Source organism: Anas platyrhynchos, chromosome 3 (assembly GCF_047663525.1).
Source record: "Anas platyrhynchos isolate ZD024472 breed Pekin duck chromosome 3, IASCAAS_PekinDuck_T2T, whole genome shotgun sequence".
Taxonomy (NCBI): Eukaryota; Metazoa; Chordata; class Aves; order Anseriformes; family Anatidae; genus Anas; species Anas platyrhynchos.
In genome coordinates this window covers 22233181-22258447 of record NC_092589.1, presented here as the reverse complement: position 1 = coordinate 22258447, position 25267 = coordinate 22233181, and the positions used below count along the sequence as shown (strand labels likewise).

At 41.6% G+C, this 25267-nt stretch overlaps 1 protein-coding gene across 21 annotated transcripts in view; it reads left to right on the top strand.

The window, feature by feature from the left end:
* The window catches only part of ESRRG (estrogen related receptor gamma), a 404199-nt gene that overhangs the window by 101960 nt on the left and 276972 nt on the right, over positions 1-25267 (top strand). For 9 of the 21 annotated variants that reach the window (XM_072035520.1, XM_072035515.1, XM_072035517.1 and 6 more), the window contains exon 2: positions 22170-22255. The exons of 9 other annotated variants lie outside the window; for them this stretch is intronic. The gene's annotated coding sequence lies outside the window, so the exon portion shown is untranslated. Of the gene's footprint in view, positions 1-12542; positions 12704-22169; positions 22256-25267 lie in introns of those variants that run through there. 3 more of the 21 variants (XM_013096139.5, XM_021269887.4, XM_021269910.4) reach the window with 2 other exon arrangements.

Below are 25267 nucleotides of genomic sequence, written 5' to 3'. Positions count from 1 at the left end.
TCATTTATGTATTTATTTGTATTTAAGAAAAGGCAAAGTTGTTAATTGTAAACTGTCTGGTGCAGCTAAGAGCTCTTAATAAATCATTGTCAGTATTATGCTGTAGCGACAGCCAGGGTAGACTTCAGCAGTCTGTGGTGGAAACCAGTACTGAGCAAGGCACTGGGGACACCCACGTACATGCTTTCTCCACTTTCCTAGGGGATGTGGTCTGCTCAGAGTACCTGTGAAACAGTGGTTTCTATCAGGTTGGTTGCTTGCTGCCTTTGCAGTGCCACCTCTTACACCAATACGTTTGCCATGGAAAAGTCATTTCACTGGAAAGCACAGATTTGCTGAAGCTCTGCCATGTCTCTTTTTTTAAAGACACGCTGTTTATAACTTGCCCCTTAGGTTATTCAAAGCCTCAGTAGTCTACAACAACAAAACCCAGAAATAATTTTTTGACCTTTTTCTTCTTTTTTAACTAGCTGTGGAGACACATTTGAGGCAGAGTGATCTTTTTTCTGCTGTCTTTACAGCAAGTATTGCCACAGTGAGAATGTTTTTGGTGCAAAGTACTGCAAAAGGTGAAACAGTGGAGGAGTTTGCATGTAGCAAGGTTTGTTGTATTCTGATTTGTAGTCTACTTGACTTCATGGCTCCACAGTTTTGATAGCAGCAAGGTAAGGGACTAAAGAAATGTTAGTGGAAGGTGGCTTGTGTGTGAAGTTTTAATAGATTTTAGTCATTCTCTGTAAGATATATGGACATTTTGTAATGTTACTTACACAGTGTCACACAGGTACATAATGCTCAAATATAAAAGGGGCTGATGGCTGTAGGAAAAAAAAAACGGGGGGGGGGGGAGATTTTTTTTCCCCAAACAGACAAACACTACAGTTTGTCTCAATTAAAAAAAATTAAGGCCTGAAACCAGCGCTCACCTATTAAGTAGCATAAGGTCTTCTTGACCTTGCAACATTACGTGGGCATGAATGCCAGTCAGCTGAACTACTCTAGTGTCCAGTACATTGGAGAAATTGTCAAGTATTTCCTCTAATGCCATGCTTGTGTTACCCACGCTCTCGCGGCGCTCCTCTCTGCCCGCTAAGGGCTCTCAGGCCGCGGAGCAGTTTGAGCGCCTACAGCCATAGCGGGATCAGGCCGGGACTTTCCAGCTGGGAGAGCAAAGCACCATCAGGGGCATGTCCACATGAGTAAGTGCAGATGGACCGGAGCCGGCTGAACGTGGTTTGGCTCTGGTCTGGAAACCGTGTAGCTAGTGAGTGTGATGCCGTCATCGAGCTAATACTCCTTTGTGTGGTAGGAGGAGCTGGAGATCTAGAAGGACAGGCTGCAGGGTGAGGATGGATCTGTCAGGAGTGTGCCTTGCATTTTGCGTATTTGTTTTCCTCTTTAACCTCCTGTAAAGTGAATATTGTCTTCAGTAGAGTAAGCACTGTAATGGCAGATAATCTGATTTTCAAAGAAAGCTTGCTTTGAGAAATGGAGGGATGGAGCCAGGTCTGTGCATTTCTTCTCCTCCCATCCAGAAACCAACCTGTGGGGTCTGTACTAGGAAAATCATGGCATTTAAGAAGGCAGGAAGGAGAAATGAGTTCCCTGTTTTGAGGCCTTATAATCTAGACAGCAAGAGGGCAATACAGGAATGAAACTTGAAGCAATACTATCAAAAATGCCAGCCAGAGTAAGGTGTATAAATGCATATTTGGGTGTTTAGAAAGTGCCCTGAACACTGAATAGTTAATCTGGCCGGTGTCTCACATGTGTAAGAGGTCTTTCAAGTGATTGTGAATGCAAGACAAGCAGGCAGCTGCATGTTGTGTGTAGGGGACTGTGCACACACAAGGATAACCACATCCGCATTTTTGTGCACGTGACTGTGTTTTTTGGAAGCTTCCCTGTGTGTGTTGCCAAGTTTGCAAGTGGAATTTAGAGGTTGTTCAAACTGTCTGTAAAAAGATCAGGTAAAAAATTAATTTGATGACGGGAGAAGCTTAAAAGCAGGACACTGGTTCACTTTGTGTGTTAATGCAGTCTTTCTCCGTAGAGGGAAACCAAAGACTTGCTGAAGTCATGGCACACTGAGGTGTATCTATTAGTGTGTGCTTAACTCTGTTGCCTGGGAGCTTTTATTAAATGCAATGGCCAGGAAAATTGACCTCACTTTTTTTTCTTTGGGGGTTGGATCCCGACTCATATCACATACATGTGTAAAGCTGGCAACTTACTTATTTATCAGTGAAAAAGCACTTTGTTATAAAAAAGGGGGGAAAAGCTTACAGTGACATCATTGGGATTTGAAATATAAGCAGCATCGCAGGATATGGGTATGTTATTGGATATAACAGGACCCCTTTTTCCATGGATATAATGCCATATAACAAATTGCACGCCACAAAATACACTCAGTTCCTCTGATGGCTGGACTCTCTGGTTATAAAGTGCTACTGCAAGCATTCTATTTAGGAAAGGAAGTTAAAAGCCTCTCCAGGGTACACAGAAAATGCTGATCCTGAAAGTATAAATGGACACATTTTAATCCTTAAGTTATTAATTATTACTCATGATTAATTGTAATTATTTTATTACTACTCCAAACCCTTGGGTCAAATTGCACGCTGAAGTCGGTAGGAAATTTACTGAAGAATCTCTTGATTTGGTATGTTATCATCATTGTATTGAATATTGGACATTATCAGTTGCACTAAAGAGACCAACTGCTCTCATGCCATCAAATTACAGGATATATTTGGGTTGCAGGCGTAACTCCATTTCTTTCACTGTCATCAGATATAACTGTAAATTTAAAGCACAAAGGGAAGGGGAAATAATCTCTTCACCCACGAAGACGTAAATTAAAAGTTACCAACGCTAAAAAACGTAATCCTAAATGAACCTTATGTTCACAAAAGCTCAGCATATACGTTCAGCACACGCACATGTTAAAGGGGACGGCACATACTTTGGGATCAGACCATCTTATCAAGGGTTTTTGAGTGGGAAAGCTAGGACCCCCCCTCTTGCTAGCCCTACCTTCCGCCTCTCTCTCCTCGAGTAACCAGAAGAATCTTTTTCTTCTGAACATATAGCTTGTAATATACATAAAAGCAGAGTTTGCTTTGATCCTGACAGCGAAATGTTTATTTTTAAACCTGGCCTGGGCTGCTGTCCAGCAAGGCTCTTTCCTTTGCATCACGCCCTGGGTCCGCACTCTGCAGTCGGCCTCACGGCAGCAAGACGTGGGGAAAGAGGGAAGGGGCTGGATGGGTCCTGGTGAGCTCCCTCCCTCCTCCTGCTCCCCCCATTCCCCCTTCTCCGGTTTTGAAATTCAAATTGAATGCAATTTTCAGCTCATTTGAGCCAGAATATACTCTTGCTGAGCTTCAGTGGCTCTTAAATTCAAACTCGCAGGAGAAAACAGATATCATCTGTCACTGAGGGTGGGAAAGAGTGTCCTCCCCACATTTTATTCATGGGAGGCAGGGCTGGACTGACTAATTCATGTCTTTCTGACTAATCGCTCACTGGCAAACCAATCAGCTAATCGATGCGACTGGTTTCTTGTAGTTTGGTCTCTTTTTGACATTTTTTTAAAATTTATTTATTTCTTCAGCCTATTTAGTATTTATATTTAATGTCCTAGAAGTGCCCTAGAGTATCTGAATGCCTGCATTCAGATTCTTATTGTACCTGCTTGTTTCTGGTTTTATTGTCTCCATCAAAGACAATAAGAAGTCCCTTTAAATATCTACAGATAGAAATGCCAAAAATTTGATGGTCGGCTGAGGGAGAGGTGAGGGGATGGAGATTTTCAAAGGAAGCTTAAAAAATGGAGGAGTCAAAGGGAGAAAATTGTGTTAAATGCATCAGTTGTTGTTATGTCAGCTGTTTTAGGCCTGTGTACATCTGTGGGTTTCATACCGGAGCTACCTACTATATAAAACCTGTTTCATATTAATACATGCACCAATATCTTGTGAGTCACCCCAAGGGAGGGGGGAGTTCTGCTTAAAAGTAAAAAAGAAATTCAATTTCCTATTTTGCCATGCTGCTTTTCTGTTTTGTTTTCTTATTTTTGAAACAAGCAAAAATCTCGCAAAGAGAACTAGATCCCATTTTCACTGAACTCATTTACAAACTCCTCTTTCATTTGGTGAAAATAGCATTGGCATAGAGACTGGCAAGCTGCCTTCAAAGGGAGATCTTGCAAGAAACAGTAATTTGGTAGGTGCAAGGGCAAAACTAAAGTACAACCTGTACAACAGAGAAAATAGGTTACTTAATCTAACAGTGTGATAGCATTTTAATGCTGCTCTGAGCAACATCAGCTTGTTACTGGTAAAAATCCACAACCTGATTTTTTGTTGTAGCGAAATCTGCATGCTACAGAGGATGTCAAAAGTATACGAGACATCTGCAAATGATGAGAACATGATGAGAACAGACTGGAAATACTATCAAACACCATGCTGGTCCATCAAATGTTTTATGTGCTCTAAAGCTTTGATATATTGCTCAGCCTGGGTTATAGTTGGAAACCTGGTATTCTGCAGCTTTGTTGGTGACTGTTCTTTGTTTCTCCTACTGGACAAGGATTTGTGTACAATTAGGGCCCAGTCCTGTGAACGGTTTTGCATTTTGAATGCTAGCGTCAGCCAGGGAAATCATGCTGTAATTCCATCATAACTTTATCAGATGACTGAAGATTTTTTTTGCTAGTATTCTCCCTTATCCCCTCACCCATGCATTTAGGTGGCGTAGCCTAATGGCATGACAAATTACTCGGCAAAATAAAGGTGCTTAATAACCTTCAGTGTTGTACCAATAAACCAATACTGTATTTTGTGACAATATTCAGCTGTGACTTTGTGCAGCTTATGTATTTCCAGTTTAGAGTGTTATAATCCCTTAAAAAAAATAGGGATTTTTTTACATACTTTTTCAATGTGGGATGATTCAAAGAAATAACATTGGCCTATGCAGTCAGCTGGCCGTTTGCAATAGCTAGGGACAGGTGCCTTACACAGAAGCCAGCATGCTGTTATCGCAGAAGTTGCGTATTTTATATTAGAGAGTCACAGGCAAAAAGCAGGGATGAAAGACAAGGGCACCACTCTTGTGTGTTAGGAGCAGTCCAAGCTCACCTGTGGGACTGGGCCCCTCCACGACACAGGTGGCATTTAGGGACCTGTGTCAGGATCACAGCGCAGGTTAGAGCAGTGCACGCGGCTGCCTGGGCAGAAGGAATTTATTCTGGTGGTCTTCACAGTCTTAAATGTTAGCTCTGATGCATTTACAGTTTCTGAAGCAGGGGATTTGGGAATCTCTTTTTTTTAATTAGGCAATTAAATTCAGGTTAAGCCCTGTTTTAGGCACCTCGGTGCCTCTCTGAATCTTCCCCTTTGTCTCCAGCGGCTCAGTTAGACATTGACACTGACCTGCAAAGCTGGTACTACAAGTCCTTATAAAGAAATCTGATATTCCTATGGAAGTTATGATGATGTATGTAAATCAGCTGCCATATCCACACTGTCACCTCTTCGGCTGAAAAAGAAGGGCAAATCATTTTGTTGGTAGCTGCTGAAACCGTCAGCTGCACTGTCATTAATACTCTACCCTCTTTCCTGGAAACTCAATATGTCAGCTACCTGATGTACCCTTCCTCTTCCAAGAATACATCTCGCCATTCCTTCAAATTCTTCTTGAGCTGGGACCTCCCATCTGTCAGTTTATTGTTCTTCTTCTGTCCCATTAGTTTTTCCTGCCATTCTTTTTCATTGTCTCATGGTTTTTTTTTAGAGTTTTATCATGTGCTAATGACCAGAGTATCCAAGCTCCTTCCAGGAGTATATTAAGCAACATGTCCTTTTTTTTTCTTTCCCTCTTCTTTCTTATGGGGAGAAAAGTGTGAAGTAAAGCATTAGATTTCTTTCTTTCTTTCTTTCTTTCTTTCTTTCTTTCTTTCTTTCTTTCTTTCTTTCTTTCTTTCTTTCTTTCTTTCTTTCTTTCTTTCTTTCTATGTATTGCTGTGATATGTATACCTACACTGTCATGACCATGGGCACTCTCTGCTTATGAGGTTTCTCCTGGACTGTCCTGTTGGGATTTTGGTGTTGGATCTGTTCCCCAGGGAACTGCACAGATTTCTTTTGGAGATCTCTGAGCAAAGAATCTTTTTGTGGTATTTCTCCAAAACAGATCTTCCTGGTCCCTCTCCCTAGGTACCATTGATGAACTTTCTTGTCCCTCACCCCTTACTCTGTCTACTGGCTTGACCCTGACGCTCCCAGAGTTCTTCTGTCACTGGTCCTGGGGTCTAAAATTTATCCTTCAGGGTCCACATGGCAGCTGGAGGACTTGAACACAAACTTCATGCTGGGATTTTTATAATAAAATGTATTCTGCTTCACAGCAGCACTACAGCGATGCAAATCCAGGTGAAATAAGAAGTGCTTGCTGGTTTTGAGCATTCTTTGAAGCTGTTGGTCAAAATGCTTTTCACAGCTGTAGTCCTCTCCTGGATCTCACCCCTCCCTGCTATGTGCCCTCCTTTAAGTCCACAGCTGTCTTTTTTGGTTTGGCCTGCATGCAAAGCGTTCCTTCACAGAAGATGTGGTTCTTTGTGTTCCTCCACTCAAATTTCTGTCATCAACCATGTTCTTAAGGGCTGCAGTGTCATCTCTCTTTCTCTTCCCTTATGCATGGGTTTATACTGTTCTCACACTGAGGTGAAGAGAAGGATTTTGCTTAGCTTAGAAACAGTTGTGGTACGGAAATTGTATTTATTTCCTGATTGTCCTTAACAATTCTCCCAAGTAGAGGAGAAAAATAGGCTGGCATAGCTTCTCTTCCCAAAATAAGTCTGATATGGAAATATGAAAGATAGACTTTTGCTAAGCCTACCAAACACGATGTACTATTTATTACAAACACAGTAATATTTATTTTCTGTCTTTCATCTCATAGTATCACATGTTATTAGGGAGGGTGGGCTGAAAAGAACTTCACTTTACATGTATACCCATGTTCATGTTGATCATGATGAACCTTTCTGTTCTGTCTCACTTTCTTGTTACTATTGCAAAGTCCACCGGCAGGCTGGTGAAGCTATTCACATGTTTTCCATCCACATGTATTGAGTTCCCCATGTAGCAAGGTACAAAGCTAAAGGGGCGGCATTGTGTCATGTATGACACAGTGACCATTTTCCAGTCATAGTAACCATCAAATTCTTTATACTATGGCATCTTCCGCCCTTTTTCTGTACCTGGCTTTAGATGTTGTGACCGCATTCTGAATTTTGTTTCCTGTTCACCCTTGTGAGAGCACCTCAGGCAATAAAGTCCTCTCTGCCTTCCTTGACATCTACCTTTCTGTTTTGAAGGGCATCCCACGAGAAACATTATGCTGAGCCTGTACATCTTTCATAGTGCCCCTGGCTTTAAATGTAGTATGAGTTTTCCATGTTTTTGCCTCTTCCTGATTGTGTGTTTTTTTCAGGCTCTTTTTAAACTGGTATTTTAACCACTTGCTAAAACCTAAAATAACTGTTTACTTTCTGGGCAGAAATAAAAAACTAAGTGTATACAATGTTCAAAAGATTTTTGAAGATATTAAATTAATGAAGATTTTTTTCTTATTAAATGGTCCCTACCGAACGATGTTTCCTAGTTTGCAGTGCAGATCCCGGTAGGCAGCATCGCTGCTCTGAATAATCTGTTGCTGAAGTGGTTAGTGACTGTGTGTCATCTGCTTTTTGCCTTGGTCGTCCACTTCATTGTGTCCATTGACTTTATTCCAGGCTTCTGTTTCTGATGCTGAGATTTTCAGTCAAGCAAAACTCTGGCTGATGTCAATGGACATTGGCATAAATGGGATTTTTACTTAAACTGAGTCTGTGCAACTCACCTTTTTGTTGCTGCACATATACACATATGACTATCCATGTTATGAAAAAATTAGCAGTTGCACCTCTAAGTGTTGTGTGTGGGTAGATTCTTTTGCTCTTGAGTGAGAAAGAAAAGACTCGACTACAAATCATGAAACTCTTAAAATCATTGCCCTAGCCTTTGAAAAATACATGTTGGCACGTCTGTCTATATGTGTTTTCCATATGTAGGTGCGTATTCATAGAGAAAGACATACGCTTTATGATATCTCCTAAATAGCAGATTACTTGTTGCTATTCAGAGGTCACTGGGTGACCTGGAATTCCTGTTTGATTATAACATGCTCAGTAGAGATCACAGTTTCAAATGAATAAATAACTGCCAACCAGACTGCGAGTGTTCATGTGTTCATGGTATTGAATGTATAATCAGTTTTTTTGCATTTTAATTTCATATCAACTTTTCTTTTTACATATGTTAATCCTTCTGATCGGTTATTATTCTTTATCGTTCTCTCTATATTTTTTTGTTTGTTTCTTTCTTTCTTTCTTTACGGTGCTTTAAGAAATTTAGCAGTGCAGGATCTGAACTATTCTCTTTGAAATTATCTTTAAAACTGCTATTGACTGTGAGAGGGTTAGTGGTCATGTTAGAGAGCCTGAGAAAATGGTCTTGCAGCATAGCACGTGCGGCATCTGACTCCTAAATACCAAACTTCGTAAAGTCAACTATTTGCCCGAGTCACATTTTGTTCCATCCTGGCACAAACCAGACTGGGACGACAAATTGTATCAACAAAGAAGTATGACATTAGTCTTGCGTATATTTTCAACAGCCTTTGTATCGCCATGGCAACAATAGTTTTAATTATGGAGAGCCAAAATGATAACTTGTATATCAGATGGGGCTCAGTTTTCCCCGTGGACAAAACTCTGATTAGACATTGGAGAAAAGCTTTGTATCCTGGTTTTCCTCCCAGGCTGGATTTTATTATCTGCTTTAACAGACAGCTGTTTTGCTCACGGTGTGAACTTGGAGGGGCTGAACCAGGCCGGAGGGCTGCTGGACTACGGCCCTGCAGTAGATGAACTGACCCTCCTGTCTCAGGGGCTGCCTGGTGGGGTGCTGGTCGGTGAGTTTAAGACCCGTCGTCTCACTGAAGGACTGCTTTTGGCTTCCCTTTAAACTGCTGGAGCAATGTGTATTTGGAAAAGCCTTGTGTGAAGTGATGTCTAATAATCAGCCTTGACAATGTTCAAGATTGTGCTTGGGGGACAAACAAGAGGTTCCACTTCAGCGGTAGACGTGAAAATTTGCAAAGCAGATCCACATCCAAATCCAGCTGTAAGATGGATGGGAAATAAATATGTCTGTCTGCATGTATGCATGGTTGGATGCAAGTCAGGAGTGTCTCTCTTCACAGCCACAACAGTATTGTTTAAGTCAAGAGCGTGAGAGGGCAGTGAGCAAAAATGTGTGTGTTACTTAGGCAACTCGTTGAGAGATAAAAAGGTTGGTTGATGTAAATCAGTGTTTTTCTTTCTTTCTTTCTTTCTTTCTTTCTTTCTTTCTTTCTTTCTTTCTTTCTTTCTTTCTTTCTTTCTTTCTTTCTTTCTTTCTTTCTTTCTTTCTTTCTTTCTTTCTTTCTTTCTTTCTTTCTTTCTTTCTTTCTTTCTTTCTTTCTTTCTTTCTTTCTTTCTTTCTTTCTTCCTTCCTTCCTTCCTTCCTTCCTTCCTTCCTTCCTTCCTTCCTTCCTTCCTTCCTTCCTTCCTTCCTTCCTTCCTTCCTTCCTTCCTTCCTTCCTTCCTTCCTTCCTTCCTTCCTTCCTTCCTTCCTTCCTTCCTTCCTTCCTTCCTTCCTTCCTTCCTTCCCTTTTTTTTTTCTTTTTTTTAAATCACTTTCCTGGACTTCTAATGCATTCATTCCATATGAATGGTGGCCCTTGGTGGCTATGGGAAGGTTGATTCTGGGTTGTGAACTTCCCCTCAGTGTTTGAAGAGCAGAGGGGTCAGTGACGAGATGGGACATCTCATAACTTCATCTGGACACACTGACATTTTTAGCATGCGTTTTCTTGATGGCAGGTCTGAGGCAGTGTCGTCAGGAGATTATGGCTAGAGATCATGAAATCACTGGGAATAAGACTTGCAAGATCACACCGTTAACTAGAAATTCAATTATTCAAATGTGGCTCCAGAATGCAGGGGGCTCAGCAAGCATGTAGGCTAATATTTAGACTTGCTGAATCTCTAATCTCACTCCTTAAAGTGTTACAACAGCTCTTTTTTTTTTTCTCTCTCTTTTTTTTTAAAAAACACAAAACCCTGTGCAAGTATTTCACTGCTAATTGTGTTGTCAATTCACTTATACTTTTCTAAATTTAAAACGACCTGCCTCTAAGATTGTGATTTTGGAATTTGGGATCATAAATTAAACCGTCTTATGAAAGAAAATAAGAAGTTTGCTGTTGTTTTTAATAAGATTTTATGGTAAGTATGGCAACGGTAAGTCTGTCAGTCTGGGCTTTGCTGCACATGTGTAGCTCTGTGCTTTGAGACCCTCAAAATGTCTGTTTTTAGGACATCAGCAGGGGGCTAATGAAAAGGCTTTGTTGATTTTAACGAATTGCAAGCCACTGTAGCCAAAATAAATATAATCTGCTTTTTGGATTAGTTGTCACACATGATTTTACCTACTAACAGTGATTAAAGAACCCTGGTGGACCAGAAGCATAGCTGCTCTCTGGTGACTCTTGCTAAAATAGCAATAAACAGAAGTAAATAAAGACTTAGGGCATTAGTTATCTTTAATAAACAGTGACACTGCATATAATGTTTGAGGGAGACTTCAAAAACCTGTGTCGTGCACAGCAGTGTCATTTCTTCCAGCGCAGAGAGCGTGGGTCATGCAAGAGGACCGATCACGGTACCTGGTGTCAGCAAGGCAGTGGCACGGAGCTGCTCATCTCATCTCGCTGACCTGTGGCCCCACATCCAGGGCTGCCAATGCCACCAAGCACCTTGCTAAGACCCTCAGTGTTCAGCCATTTTCACCCAGTGGCAGACCACAGGAACAAAGTTTAAAATGTTTGAAACTAGAGGGATTGCAACAGGAAAATGAAGGGTGTGTTAATTGCTTGTGTAATTATGCAACCTCCTAACCACTGTAATTCCATCCAGTTAATGAATGGAGGACCAGTGCTGGTCTCTCCTACCTTAGCGTTTGTAAGCTGGTACAAAGAATGACTTGCCCCTGCTGACATCTTTTATCCCTGGTATTTTCCCTGTAATAAAGGGTGGGTGTGTTTCCTCATCCCATTCATGTCTGTTGTGAGAGGCAACAATTACTGCTGATGGCATTGTACTACTCCTTTGTACTAACTGTTGCTTTTAATCAGTGGATAGAAGAAACAAAACAAATGAAAGCGTGTTTTCTCTTCATAGAGGGGATTATTTCTGTAGCACTGAATGTTGGCAACAATTTTAGGCTGTACTGTATGGGGAAAAACACCTTCCTGAGAGGGGCAAGGAACGAAGAAGTTTCCCATCAGGAACATGGGAAGTCAGATCTTTTGAAAAATAAAAAAAACTGAGGGAGTGCAAAACACAAGAATGATTACTTTAGGGAAAAATCCTAGCAAAACAGGGAGGGGGGCTGAGCTTTCTAATGAGCCTTCAACTTTTATTCATCTGTCCCTAATTGTACACCCCTGGAAGGCACATGGCACTGCTCTGCAAAGAGTTTCTCTCTTCTATGACAGCTAAAACCCTTCAAATTAATCAAGTAAACATCCTCAGGCGATTTAGAATTTTATAACTCTTTTCTGATGCATGGAGTTAAATTCTTGTTCAGTGTTTTGGGTGAAGTCGTGCAGTGGTTACAATATACTCCTGACTTCACAATCTATGAAAAAAAGCTGTGATACCCTGCTCAGGAAGGGAGCAAGACCTACCAAGGCCCCATCACTCTGTTGGCTGGAAGTCATTAGGAGTTTGGAGAATTGCCCAATGGTGTAATTCAAGTCTTGACTGCATATCTTATTGGTTAAAAATAGGAGCCAACTCCAGCTCATCAGTTTTGCTAAGAAACTATTGATTGTGATTAGCAAGCTTAAAAATAATTACCTGGTGTGTTCATTGCTATCTTTGGACATACTCTCATATTCCTACTCTTATAGAAAGTATTGAGCAGCACAATAGGGCTATTTGATGACTAAGGTGTTGCACTGTGTGGAGGGGAAGGAGGGTACTGAGCACTAATTGTTCCATTTCCTGGTGATTGACACCTGCACTGGGGAGAACCCCGGCCTCACCGCAAATTAGCAGAGGGTGCAGAGGAGCTGTGTAGATCCCCCCTTGTTCCCATAGGTGCACATCCATATTTCCAGTTCTTTCCAGGTATGGTCATCACTGTTACCAGTCAGCTTTTCTTTGGCAGCCCCAAATCCACCTAGCACCATGGCTGCTGCATCCTACAGAGGAATAAATTACTGATTTGCTTAGCACCAGGGGAAAGGGGTTGAGTTTCACCTGGGTTTTAACATGTACTTTAAAAGCCTGGAGGTGTTGATTCATGTGTTTTGAGTTGATCCCAAGCAGCTGAAGCAATTAAAGTACCTGGAAGGCTATCTTTCTGTCTTTGGAAGTTGTTGTTTGTGCAACAGAGACAGTTGTAGTAAGTGGCTGGATTATTGCTACCTACAGAACTGTGCGTTTATGTGAACCTGCATCCGTTTTAGGCTGTTAAGCCTGGGCTGCCACCTGAACATGTGAGAAGAGTGATTTATACCTGTCAAGTGCCTGATACAGGTCAGTGGCTACTTCAGGGTGCTACCTTAGCTAGGCTTTGACTCTTGAGCGCTGTTGGAAAAGCGGCTTTGTTGCCATGGGCTGTTGAGAGAGCCTAAGAAGAGTAACTTTTCTATTTATATGCATTGTCAGAAGTTGGATGATGATAGGACTGTGTGATACTATGTTTTCAGGATCTCCTCACCTTGTTCTTCTGGCTTCAAATCCCATATGAACATATGTACCTTCAGATCATAATAGTCCTTACTGCTTGGTTTGGTTTTGCATTTTTGATTTATGTTTTTTCTTGAGCTTTGTTCTTGTATTTGGGGTGTACCAGGATTATCCTCAGAAGGCACCTGACACGATGGCAGGGGGTGCAACACAAATTACATGTGTAGTTTGTGAGATTTCTGTGGAAGCTTGTTGTGGGGCTGTACATATCAAACTGAAAACTCATCACCCAGCCTATGGGCAAGGTGCAGGAAAGCTCTTCAGGCTCTCGCAACGCATGTGAAATTATAAGTGTGTGTTTGTTCATCCAGCAGAGGGATTTGTCCTGGTGTTTTACCTGTTGATGTCTGCTTTTGATATTCTGACTTGGAATTTAATGAGTCACTTAATGTGCTCACTGGTGCAGTGGTCTTCATATTAGCACAGATGTGAGAAGCAAGTGCTGGTTCACACCAGTGTTAGAGTGCCTCGTGCCAGCTTGGGGTTTTATGGCGCTCAACAGCAGAAAAGGTAAAACAAGAGGGTTCAGTAAGTTCACAGAAAAACTCTGGGTATGCTCATTCTCCTTTGCACTACGGTTTGCCTTGGAGGAAGAGATGCAGATGGACTGCAGCTGCAGTGACTGGGGCAGACAAGGAGCTGGTGAACCTAATGAGAAGGGGCAGCTTTACTCCTCTTTGCTGCTCAACTGTTCTTGTCAGCAAGGGGAATTGTAGTTCTGCAGAAGGGAGGAAGGCCTGGGCTTCATGGTCAAAGAGCATGTGATGATATGGACAGTAACTTCATTGGTAGGAGCTCCTGACAGCAGCTTTATGCACTGAAGGTATTGTCATATGCTTTTTAAGACTTTCTAAGTGACTCTAAACCTGTTTACTGCTGCAGTTTATAAAAACTTCTGCAAACTCTCAATAGAGTCATACACATAAAACATGTATTTCCAAACAATTTACTTCAAAAACACTTGGTTTGACTCAAAAAAATACTATTGGAAGAGATACTTTTTTCCACTGTATTGAAGGGGGCTTATAGTCTTACACTCTTAATTTAGCACTCTTTATTAGCATTATTCCAGGGTTCACAAAAATTTTATATAAGAGTTTGAAGGATTTATAATACATATATAGTTTTTCATGTTTGAAAACAACTTATATAACTGTAAGATCTGATCCATTGGGATCTACCAGGGCTAGAAATGAGTGTTATATTGCCTTTCTCTGGTTTGACTTCCTTCTCCTTCACCCAGGAAACTTCAATATGTGTTTTTTTTTTCCATGTATGTCTGACTTTGTGTCAGAGACTTGTATGGCTACAGCTACTGCAGGTTCTCAGTGTTCCACAGTGCTTCTGGGAGAGTGTTGTTACTTTAAACATATCACTGGCTCATGAATACTGAGTGCCCTTCCTTAGTGTTTTGGCAGTGGCTCTGGTACTTTTTTGAAAGAACGGCGTGTTTTGGAGTAAGTCTACTAACAAATACAATGAGTGGATGTGGATTTTGGACACCAGCAGGGAATTCTGGTATGAAACTGGTCAGGTCTTGGCCATGGAGAATCTGAGCTAGTCAGAAGTCCCCCACTTTATTTACCACATGAATATGATTGTTATACAGCCCATTGGCTAAGTAAACAGCGTGTGATCTTACACAGTCACTATCCATATTATATTTAATACTTCTTGATGGAAGCAGTGAGAAATGGGGAGAAATACTTGTGCTTGTCTGTAGTTGATTGTTAAAAGCAAACTACAACCATGAGCCTGGCAATAATTTGAATTATTGCAGACACGTGGAAAGAGTTTAAAAAAAATCACAAGGGAGGTTTCTTAAGGATAATTTTATTAAAAGTTCATGTTTGAAGTGATGTCATTCTTTTCATTCTCTGTGTTCAATTGCCTTTCTGAAGCTTGGTCTAGCTATTCTGATGTGCAGCAAAAATATTACATCAAAGGTGAATGCTCGAATCCTGGCTGAAAAATAAAAAAGAGGGCAATGGGACATCGAAGGGTGGGGGGGAGAACCCCCAAATGGCTAAAAGTTCTTAAAAGTAAGATATAAAAGAAAATAATCATTTCTGTCCCCTGACAAATGGTTCAAAAAGTAGCCAACAGTTTGGATCTGGCATGTCACATTGCATACAAATGAAGAAACTGTCACCATTGGTTCTCTTTGAAACCTTTTGATCTGATCTTCTGTAGTAAAGAGCATATGACTTGATCAGGGCTTCTCCTCTGTTACATAGTCAGTCCTGATCTATTGAAATACCTGTGACAGGTTTCTCCCCTCAGCTGATAGGATTTTATTTTTCTTTCCTTCTCTTCAATGCCTTTTCCTGTGGTGGATGTTTGTGTCAGGTGGTATGCTTCACCCATCCCTTTCCATCCAGGAAAGCAAGATTCCAAACTTGTCAAGTCCTAGCCAATACTGTATATTTTTAGTTGTAGGCTTGTAGCTGTTCTCTCCATTTGCCAAATGGACTTTTTTTTTCTTCCCTAGGAAGAATATGGAAAGTAGAACTAAAATAGTACTCTGTAAAAACAGTACACTAAACACAGCTATTGTAAAATAAATAAATAAATAAAAATAATGCATAATAAAATTATGCATTATTATAATAATGCATAATTATATGCATAATTATAATATAATGATAATATAATATAATAATAATAAATATAATAATATAATAATAATTATAATAAAATAATAATAATAATAATGTATTCTGGTAATAAAATTAAGAATTGTCTTGTTACTGAGTACCTTTGAATGGATGACTTGAGTATGTACAGCCAGTAATGGCAGGGGACAGTAGTGGAAGGAAAAGATTTCACAGAGCTCTAATAATTGATCCTTTAAAAAAGCACAGTTTCTGTGAGGTGTTTATAATCTTGCATATGAGCTGCATGAACTTCAGCAGATATTTTGATCCAGAACCAGTGCAGTCAAGCAAGCTTTTCCTGAGGGGCTGAGCACTGCTACTGTGGCTATCAATGGCAAAGCTATCTTGGCCTTGTCTCCTGTGAGCCCATGCTGGGGGGTCAAAAAAGGAGCAGCTGGGCTCATCTCAGACTAAAGGCTTGAATAAAACACCCTTGGGCCCATGTCTCACCCCAGCCTTGCCGAGGAGCTGCTGGTTGAAAATGGCCTTGCTGAGCTCAAAGCAGTGTTTAAAGAGGTGAAAGTTGATGGTCAGTGTTTGCAGGGGAGGTCAGACTGGGTCAACTCTTCCAGTTTTCAACTGGTTAACCCATGAGTGTGCAATACTGACTCTCCTCCCCAGTGGGAAGTTGTCAAAGAGAAACCCCAACATCTTGGTCTCCATCATGGTGCCCAGCCTGGCCATGGGCTGCCTGTCTGAGCAGGCCCTGTTCCCTGTGCTGCTGTGGGTGGGTGGTAGATCAGGTGTGTCTGCGTGTGCACGGGCAGTGTGCTGGGAGGGTTGCTGCTGAGTCTGTGCTGCTTCTACTGGAGGACCTTTCATAGGTGGGGCTGTCCTGTCCTTCAGTGATTTTTATGGTGGTAGCGATTAAGCCTATTTACATGGTAAGTGTCCCTCTGTGTGCTAAGGGGGCTTGTGCAGAGCTCCTTTGGAGCTGGAAAAAAAATGGCTGATGGGCTACTTGTACAGAAGAGTCTCTTTCAGAGTTGACTTCACTGTGTGGAAATGCTTTGGCAGAACCAGAACATGTGGGACCAACCCAGGAGCACGTCTCTTGTTGCTGAAATCCCTCGGCTCTTGGTTCCTGGTTTAGCAGAGCAGAAAATCACGTGGGGAAGTCCTGCTGGGCCCAAGTACATCATCAAGAGGCTTTGTTTCTCGTCTAGCAAAGCTAACTTTGTTTCATCTAAAGAGCTTGGATTTTTCAATGTCTGTGCTTCTTCCCTTTTGTCCTCTGTTGGATGAGGAACAAAATTTGGTAATGAGTAGTGGGTGCCCAAAAAGGACTGGGTTTGGATGCTGAGTGGAACAGAGACTCTTAAATGTTGGGTTCTTGGAATTCAAACAGCATCCAAGTTGAAGTGGGTTTGCCTTTTATCCACTAACATAAAGATGCAGGTCAGCTGTCTGACTATCTAGGTGGGTGAAAGCTCGGCTTGCCCAAGTTTCACAGGATATATTGACTCTCTGTTCAATATATCACGGATGCCTCAGCCCTGGGGTGCAAATGGCCAGGAACAGAAACACCAGAGGCTGCTTCCTCCACAGCACAGAGTGCCTGTAGGCTTGTCATCCTCCTGGCAGCGTTGTCAGGGTGGGATAGGGAGCACCTTTTGTGTCAGCCAGCAAGGAGGCCTGCTGGCAGTGCCAAACAAAGGCTGGAAGAAAAATGGATGTGTGGGTAGAGATCAGTCTGCCATGGCAACCCCTCTTCCCCAGCTGGTGAGAGAAGGATGGGGGGGGACCTGACAGGTTCACCAGTCCCCCACCAAGGAATGAGGATGTGGGGGAACGGGATGCTTAACACTCAGCATGAAGGATTAGCAGATCCAGAAAACCACCCATTTGCTTTCAAGGCATCCTCTGCAATCAGCATAATTTCTCACAAGGAGAGGGTTTTACTGTAGAACAGAAGGTTGTGGAATGGAGTGTTTACAAAGGGAGAAATAATTATATTTATGGACTGGGAGTATAAGACCTTTTTGGCCCCGATCACCTATACGTCTACTTTGCATACAGGAGGCAAGTTATTGGATAGTTTAAACTGTTGGCTATTTTATAATAATAATAATAACAATTTAAAGATTTTCCCAGCTGTTAAAGGATGCAATTTTTCTTTCATGGACCATTATGTATGCAAGACCAATTGGTAAACTGCGATATACTGTTCTGTAATTATTCTCCCCTGTAGCTTTAATGAGGAGATCTGTGTGCAGTTTGATGGGAGAATATACTCTGCCGACAGCTACAGTGAAAATCAAGACAGGTGTAATCTGCTTACTGTAGTCTGTGAATCCTCACCATGTGGCTATGTTATCTCTAGTGCATGTTTATAGAAAGATGCTTGTAAAAGGATTTAATTTAATGGAATAATGGTAACTGACACTATGAAAATGAAGGGGCTCAAATAATATGGTGAGAAGAGTCATATAAATACTAGAGTAGATGATAAAAAAAAAAATTGAGATATTATGTCTTTCAGTTAACATCATAGGAAAATACACATTAAGCAATGCTATGTACTAAATAGAAATATGTTGTTTATTACTAGCCTAGTCTTAGGAAAGGCTTAGAGAAAACACCACTCTGGAGATACGTACCCAGTCCTGCAGTTGCACTTGCATGGGCAGAGGTGCTTTTGCTGGAGCTCTGCATGGGTGCCTTTCCAGGTTTGGAGTATTAAGAGTAGAATATCTCTTAAAGGCAGATACTCTGCTGAGCCATAGCCAAAAGAATAGTTGTGTGATGAAAGGGCCAGCTGAGACATCATTTAGGAACCCACTGTACTTGTGATGGGGAGGCTTCATCCAGGCAACTGTGTGATTGTGCCTCGGTTTCCTTAAAGTTATCACTGTACAGGTATTTTCAGAAAAGCAGCCCAAATAGCTTATTCTTGTGAAGCCTATTGACAAAAAGCAGTAGCTTTTTGCCAGTAGCATTTGCATGATTTTGTTCTTTTGGACAGATAATCTTATTTAAGCAGAAATGTGAATCTAATTCTTATTTCCAGAGGATGAGAGGAATAATACCCAGTCACTCTCCATGGGTGTGATTTATTAATTATCAGTCATTCTTAATCACCTAATACTGACATGCATCTAAAACACTGGAGAGTTTAATATCTGAGAGAATACTTACCATGATTTTTCTCAGCAGTCCATTTTTAAATTGGGTGCCAGCACTTTAGTTTTGTGTTTCTGATCCTGTATGACTCTTGCCCTTGAACAAGGAGCGTGAATGCACTGAAGATGGCATAAAGTTGCTAGTAAGAGCAATACTTAGTGATGTCCTGTTCTTCAGCAAATTAATTGAAAGCCTTTGGCTCACAGAATTTGGATATCATATGACACATTTTTTTAATATTTAACATTTAGTGTTAAGATACATGTTATCTGACTTGCTCTCCATACCAAGGATAGCAGAAGTGTGTAATTTGATATTTTGCCTGATGCAGTAACATACTATGTATTAAAAAATACTGAATAGCACTTCTGTTGGGGAAAGGTGGGGGTTGGATGGGAGTCGAGCATTGCTGTTAATTATTCTTATTATGCTGATCTCACTCAGATTTTGAGCCTGGTGATTGCACTGACAAAGGAGCAGCCTTGATTTCTGCACATATGCTACAGTTACTTGTAAAAACCAGGCTCACAGATTGCTCTGAAGCTTTTACAGTTCCTGTAGAACATTTCCATAGTTCCAGCAGTTTGATCACAAATGCAGCATCTCTCTCCTAATGCTGTGCAGGTTGATAAAACAGTTGCCGAGCTGGAGTCCCTAAAGAAATTATTAATTATCTGGTTAATGTGCATCAGGCTGTGGGAGTGTGAGATTAATCACCAGTGCTGGGATGAGTTGCTGAAGTGGATTTTGGTTTTTCGTCTCCTGTCACTCGGTAATGGCTTTTCCTTCCTTCACCATCAGGTGAACAGGTGCGGAGATGCTGTATTTTCATTTTCCTGTAGTCAGTAACAGCCGGTGACCAGGAGATGCCTTTTTCTCAGTCCTGCTGCATGAGCAGTTTACAACATGGAGCGCTACCTGCTTAGGATGTTCCAGCTGCAGGAGATGCTCCTACAGCACAGGACTGACCTGAGCCTTCCCACATAAACACATTCAAACACATGCGCTCAGGGAGGGGTGCTGGAGAGGAACGCTGGGGCTGCTTCTTCTGTATTCTCCAGGTCTCGAAGGGGCTGATTTGTATTTGGCTGTAGAATTGCAACTTGATTCCTATTTTGAATGTATTTATAGTACTCTGAATTTCTCAGTGAACGAACAATGAATATACCTCCTTTGCTTAAGGTAACAAAAGAAAAATGAGCTCCTGCAAAGTAGCTTTTGTACTTTATAGGGCAGATTCAGAAGGAGGTTCTAGTGTGGTCTTGAGTTGGTACCATCCTTAAAGCCAAATGTTGCATAAATATTCACCATGGGAGAACACATCTAACTTTTCCAGCAAAGGTGGATGAGTCAGGGCACTTGGTTGCAATGCTGTAGCACTGGCCCTGTGCTTTTAGCTGCCATTAAGCAACAGCAGCTGCACCAGAACTTATTCAGCAAAGCTCTGATGTTCTTCCAGGGGTCCCTACTGGATGGCATGTGCTTCCACTGCTCAGTGTGCTGATGAAAATCTGAGAAGTAATTTATTTTTTAAATTTTGCAATTGTGATGCTACACAAACCCTTTCAACAGGAAGCTGTGACAGCTGTGTCTCGGGGTCAGGACCACTGACTGGAAGTGTCTTTTGCTTCAGTGAGGACTAGTGAGGAGAAAGGAGATGAGGTGGGAGGAGCTGGGTTGTACTCATCTAAAGCAGAGATTTTTGCCTGAGGGCCGGGGGAGCATACTCTAGTTAAGAAGGAAAGAAGCTGTGGACAACAGCATAACAATCCTTGCAGTTGTGTGTGCTGAGGGCCAGAAGCAGAGACTGACCCCCTGTTTGTAGAAGGGTTTGATGACTAGCTAAGTAATAATGCCCAGTCCCCAAACTGGCACTGTTGTAGAGTCTAGTCATTTGGGCTACTTTTGTCATCTCTAACACAAGTGGTGTTTCTCCTCATCCTGATGAAGTTCCATAAATGGCCGCAGCTGCTGGGACCTTAAAACTCGTGGTACTTCGGGAGACCTGTTTTCAACCTTCTACTTGACTGCTTTGTCAACTCTTTTTTTAATGGTGTGAATGTGTAGTATTGTCCTTCATCATCTTGGCTGAACTAGTGATTTTTTTCTCCCTGCAGAACTGAACATTTTTGATTACCTTGCCACTTCAAGCAGGTGGAGATGTACTTACATTTGAGATGGCCTTCAACTGCTCGTTCATTGATCTCTTGCTGTTCATGTTGTACTATCCTGAATCTTCAGCTAATGGTGTTACCTTGGGAAGGGAGGATAAAGGTGTTTGGTATTTAGAGAACTTGCATTTCATAGCAGCTGTATGCTGCAGGCTGGGATCCCTGAACAGCCCCATGATGACAGAACCATCCATTTGTTTGGCAGGCTGTGGTACAACTTCACATTAAACGTAGATGACCCATTTGTGTTTGAAAACCCCTTGCCAGCCAGTCAGTATGGCAGCAGTGGGGTTTTAAACATTAAGCGGTCTTCAGGGCACCAGGTTGAGTATTTGCATCGCAGTTGTTTGGTTTTCTGCTCCTTGTAGAGCTTCCTGAGCTTGTTGTGATAAGTAAAACCAACTTTACTTTGTTAAGCTCAGCAGTTCCAAGCACTGAAGAGAGATAAGGGGGGGGGGGGGTAGATGGTACCTTTAGGGGACAAGACACATATTGCTGTCTGTATTGGGATGCAGGTCGCTATTTGTGTGTGGCTTTATTTAATAGTAGCTAGTGCGAGTCTTTATGCAGGTTTGTGTGAACATGCACGCAGGCATGCTTGCCCATGGTGGTGTACAGAGGTAAAAGGAGCATGTGTAAAATTTGGTAAATGATGAAACATAAGGACACTAACTCATCTGACTCTTCTGTAGCTGTTGATCTCTGGTGCTTAAAAATAAGTAGAATAGCAGTTTTTCAGATGAGTAAATTGTGCAAATCCATGCCTAATTTACGTGTACGATCACCTTGACTGCTTGTACAAATCAGGTAATTGCGCATGCAAATAGCTAATTAACACAATTAGCTGATCTGCTGATGCAGTCTCAGGATCTGTAAGTGTACACTAGCCATGTAGTGATTCTGTATCTACAAACCAGTTGTATGAAAAATCTGTGCCCTGATAATTGTTAGTAGATGCAGGGGGTCACTTAGGTTTTCAAGTCAATTTTGGGGCTTTGGGGTGAAGTGACTGATGGGGATCACAGCTGTTAGTGCAGATCAGAACTGAGTGGGAATCCAAAACCACTTGGGTTTATGGGAAAAATTTCCCTTCAAAGTCTCTATCTGGCATTGCTGCCAATACACACAGCCAGCACCAAGACCTGCAGCAGGCTAGTCTGCCTGGTGGTACGGGGCTGCGGGTGTGCTGGTCTCACAGAAATTGGTCCACATGAGCACAGGGCCACGCTGGTTTAGCTATATCTCTTCTTAAAACTTCCTGTGAGCAGTGCTCATTAGTCACCTCTGTGTTACTATTTTTAGATGCATGAAATATTTTGGATTTTAAAGCCTGCTGCTTCCTTTTGACTTCATTGAAAAGAATCTTCTGGGGAAAAAAGATTTAACGGGTGAGTTTTCTGGTTTTTATCTATTTGTCCGATTTGGAGATCACTTCATCAGCATGTCAATGTTAAACAAAAATACCCAGGCAAGTTTAAATGTGCAGATTGTTAAAGTTCTGGGACCACATAAATGACATTAAAATAGGAGTCTTCTCCAAGGGATTTCAGAAACATCTCTCTTCCACCTTTGTGGAGCATTTATTTCTACTGTTTTTATAGCTGTTCTGATTTGGGGAGAACCCTTCACTGTAATAGTGATTTATGCTTTCAAAGCAAAGTTGCTTGTAGGAACTGGTTTTAAGTTGCCATTGTATTTTAACATCAGCATTTGTATCTTCAAACTGACTCTACATGAAAATAACTACAGAATCCTCTGACTGCAGGTATTTCTTGAACAATTTTTAAAAACTTTCCTATTTATAACACAGAAAACTTAAATTTGTGTATTAGGTTTGTGACTTACCTGACTTCTCTGAACTTCCTTTCTTACAAGTTTATTTTAAAACAAGGACAAAACGTGCCATTATGATGCAACTTCCAGGATTCAAATCACAGTAAGAGGTCTGTACCCGGACCGTGTGGCTGTGTTCTGAAGTCTAGCACTTTGGTTGTTCTTGCACTTACATTTCTCACAGAGATGTCTGTGGTATGTCACATTTTCCTTACTTGGAAGATTTCAAAGCATGTTGAAAAGCAATAAGTGAGATGCTGATTGTGCAAAGATTGTTTTGGCAAAAGGAGCACCTTGTTATGCACTCCACAGCAGCACTCTCACGTCCTTAAAAACTGCTCTGTGAAGGGAATTAATTGTGGCCAGGAATCCTGGGATACGTCTTCAAAAAGACCAACTAACCAAAAAGCATTTCACAGTGCCTTTTGTGTATATGTGCATATATATATATATAAAAATATAAATAATCTAGGTGGTGACCAGGTAAGACCCAAGGGACTTCAAACTATTCCTTATGTGAAAAATCCTGTTTCTGGTAGAGCAGCATCCATCTAGTGGTAGTTGAGTGTAGAGTCAGGAGAGAGAAGAGTATCAGCCCTGGTGGGGTCACGAAGTCTCTCATCTGAAGGTCAGAGCATTTCTAAACAAGTACAGAGGAAGCCCCTTGAGCACAGGAAGAAGATGTGCTTAAAGGTACGTTTTTAAGAAAACAAAATGAGGAACAAAGTAGGGGAAACTTCCACGCTCTGTGTCTGCAAAGAATGCCGTGAAGAAGCATAAAGCCCGTAGGTCCCCTCCTTCCTTTATCAATCTGTGTAGTGGCACTATTGGATGTGGGAATTAAAAAAGCAGAGTCGGAGGCTCGAATGCTAGTTTGCATGCTGATACCAGAGTGCACTTCCAGCCTGCGGCTTGTGCTTATCAGCTTTAGTGTCCGAGCCCTGGGAGCAGGCGGGAAAAGCTCGCGCTTTGGTGTGTGCACAGGCTTCCCCCACCCCTCCCGTGTGTGCCTGTCAATTTAAAGATGCAAAATTCATTGAATGACAAATTCTGATTAGCGAGGAGCTGAGGCCTCTCTGCCCCAAAAGGGAGCCAGGGAGGATGTGCACTGACTTTATTACTGCCCGTGTCAGACTTTATCCTCTGCTGCCCTGCTCTTCTTTAAAGGAACAGTGGCAGTTGTTTGTTAAGTGTCATATGTTTTGGCAAAACCCACAGCTTTTAAGATTTCATAACTGATTATTCCTCAATGAATTGTAAGTCGTTAAAAAAAAAAGACTGTAAAAGTATTTTGCAACATCAAATTTCCACATTGAGTTTACTGTAGTTTGTGACCTGGAGTTGAAAACTAATTGGGGAATGGGGGAAAAAAAAAGTTATAGTGAAAATAAGCTGTTTGCTTTTAAAGGCTACCAAACTGAACAAGTCTGGGAGAGAGACAGAACAGAAAATCAGACAAATGAGGATTCTGTAGCTCTTTGTATTGGGATAGCTTAAACCCTGTTTCTACCAGGACACAGAACTGCTTGAAGAATTGTGTCTAAAGGCTATAACATGTGTAAGCATTGTATAGATGTGTTGTGTGTTTTTCCTATTCTGACACTATCTCTGGGCTATACAGTGTCAGATGGAGAAAGAAAGAACCATTTATCAATGGTTAAGATTTGGCTAAGGTTACATCCACCAAGCACTGAAGGAGCACCCCTATTCCTAGGCATCTAACTTGGAAGATACCAAAAAATATGGCTTAGTTTTTCTGTAGTTACTCACAGACATTAAATAAAATGAAAATGCAATGTTGAAGCAAGTGCCAAATTGCTGCAATACACAGATGACTTCTCTTGTGCCCTTCCCTGTCTAGGGCTGTAGTGCTGGCCAGCGAGATGGCTGGGTGCCTTTTTCTGATCAAGTGATGTCTGAGGAACAGCTGATGGCTGAACTCATCTAAAACAGAGTTGGTGGTTACAGTAAGGCCCATCCTCCAGAGAGTTGGTAGTTATGGTTTATGTAAAGATCTGCACCTACAGTAACCCTTTTGCCTGCAACACAAATGTTTTCTCGAGGTTTCTTCTTTGAAATAGCAATTGGTGTCCATGAAAGACAATCCCCATTATCTCTAGATAATGAGAAGACATCATTCCCTTCTGGCAAAAGTTGGCCTCTTTCTAGATATTTACACCTCTGCCATGCAGCCCACACTCATTTGGTGTCCCTGGCCAAAGAGCCAGTAGTGCTCAGGCTAATCTGTTTCCTGCAGCGTGTAGGTGTGTGTGAGGAGTCTGTGAGCATTGTGCCACTGGCTGCCAGGCAGTCTTAAATCCCATTTGAAGTCCCAGTTGTTTATCTTTCAGTTGCTTTGTGTGGTTAGACCTTGCTTGAGTATTTTTATTTAAGTCCCGTGATGAAAGCTGTGACGAATGGCTTTGCAACCTTCAGTACAATGGAGTGCTTTGCAACAGCGCTGTTAAACACCTTCCCACCACCTCCCCCCCCCAGATCTTCCAGCGGGGTCATGGACTGCTGTGCAGCAATAAGTTGGTTCTTTGTTTGGTGATTTGGGGGTTCTT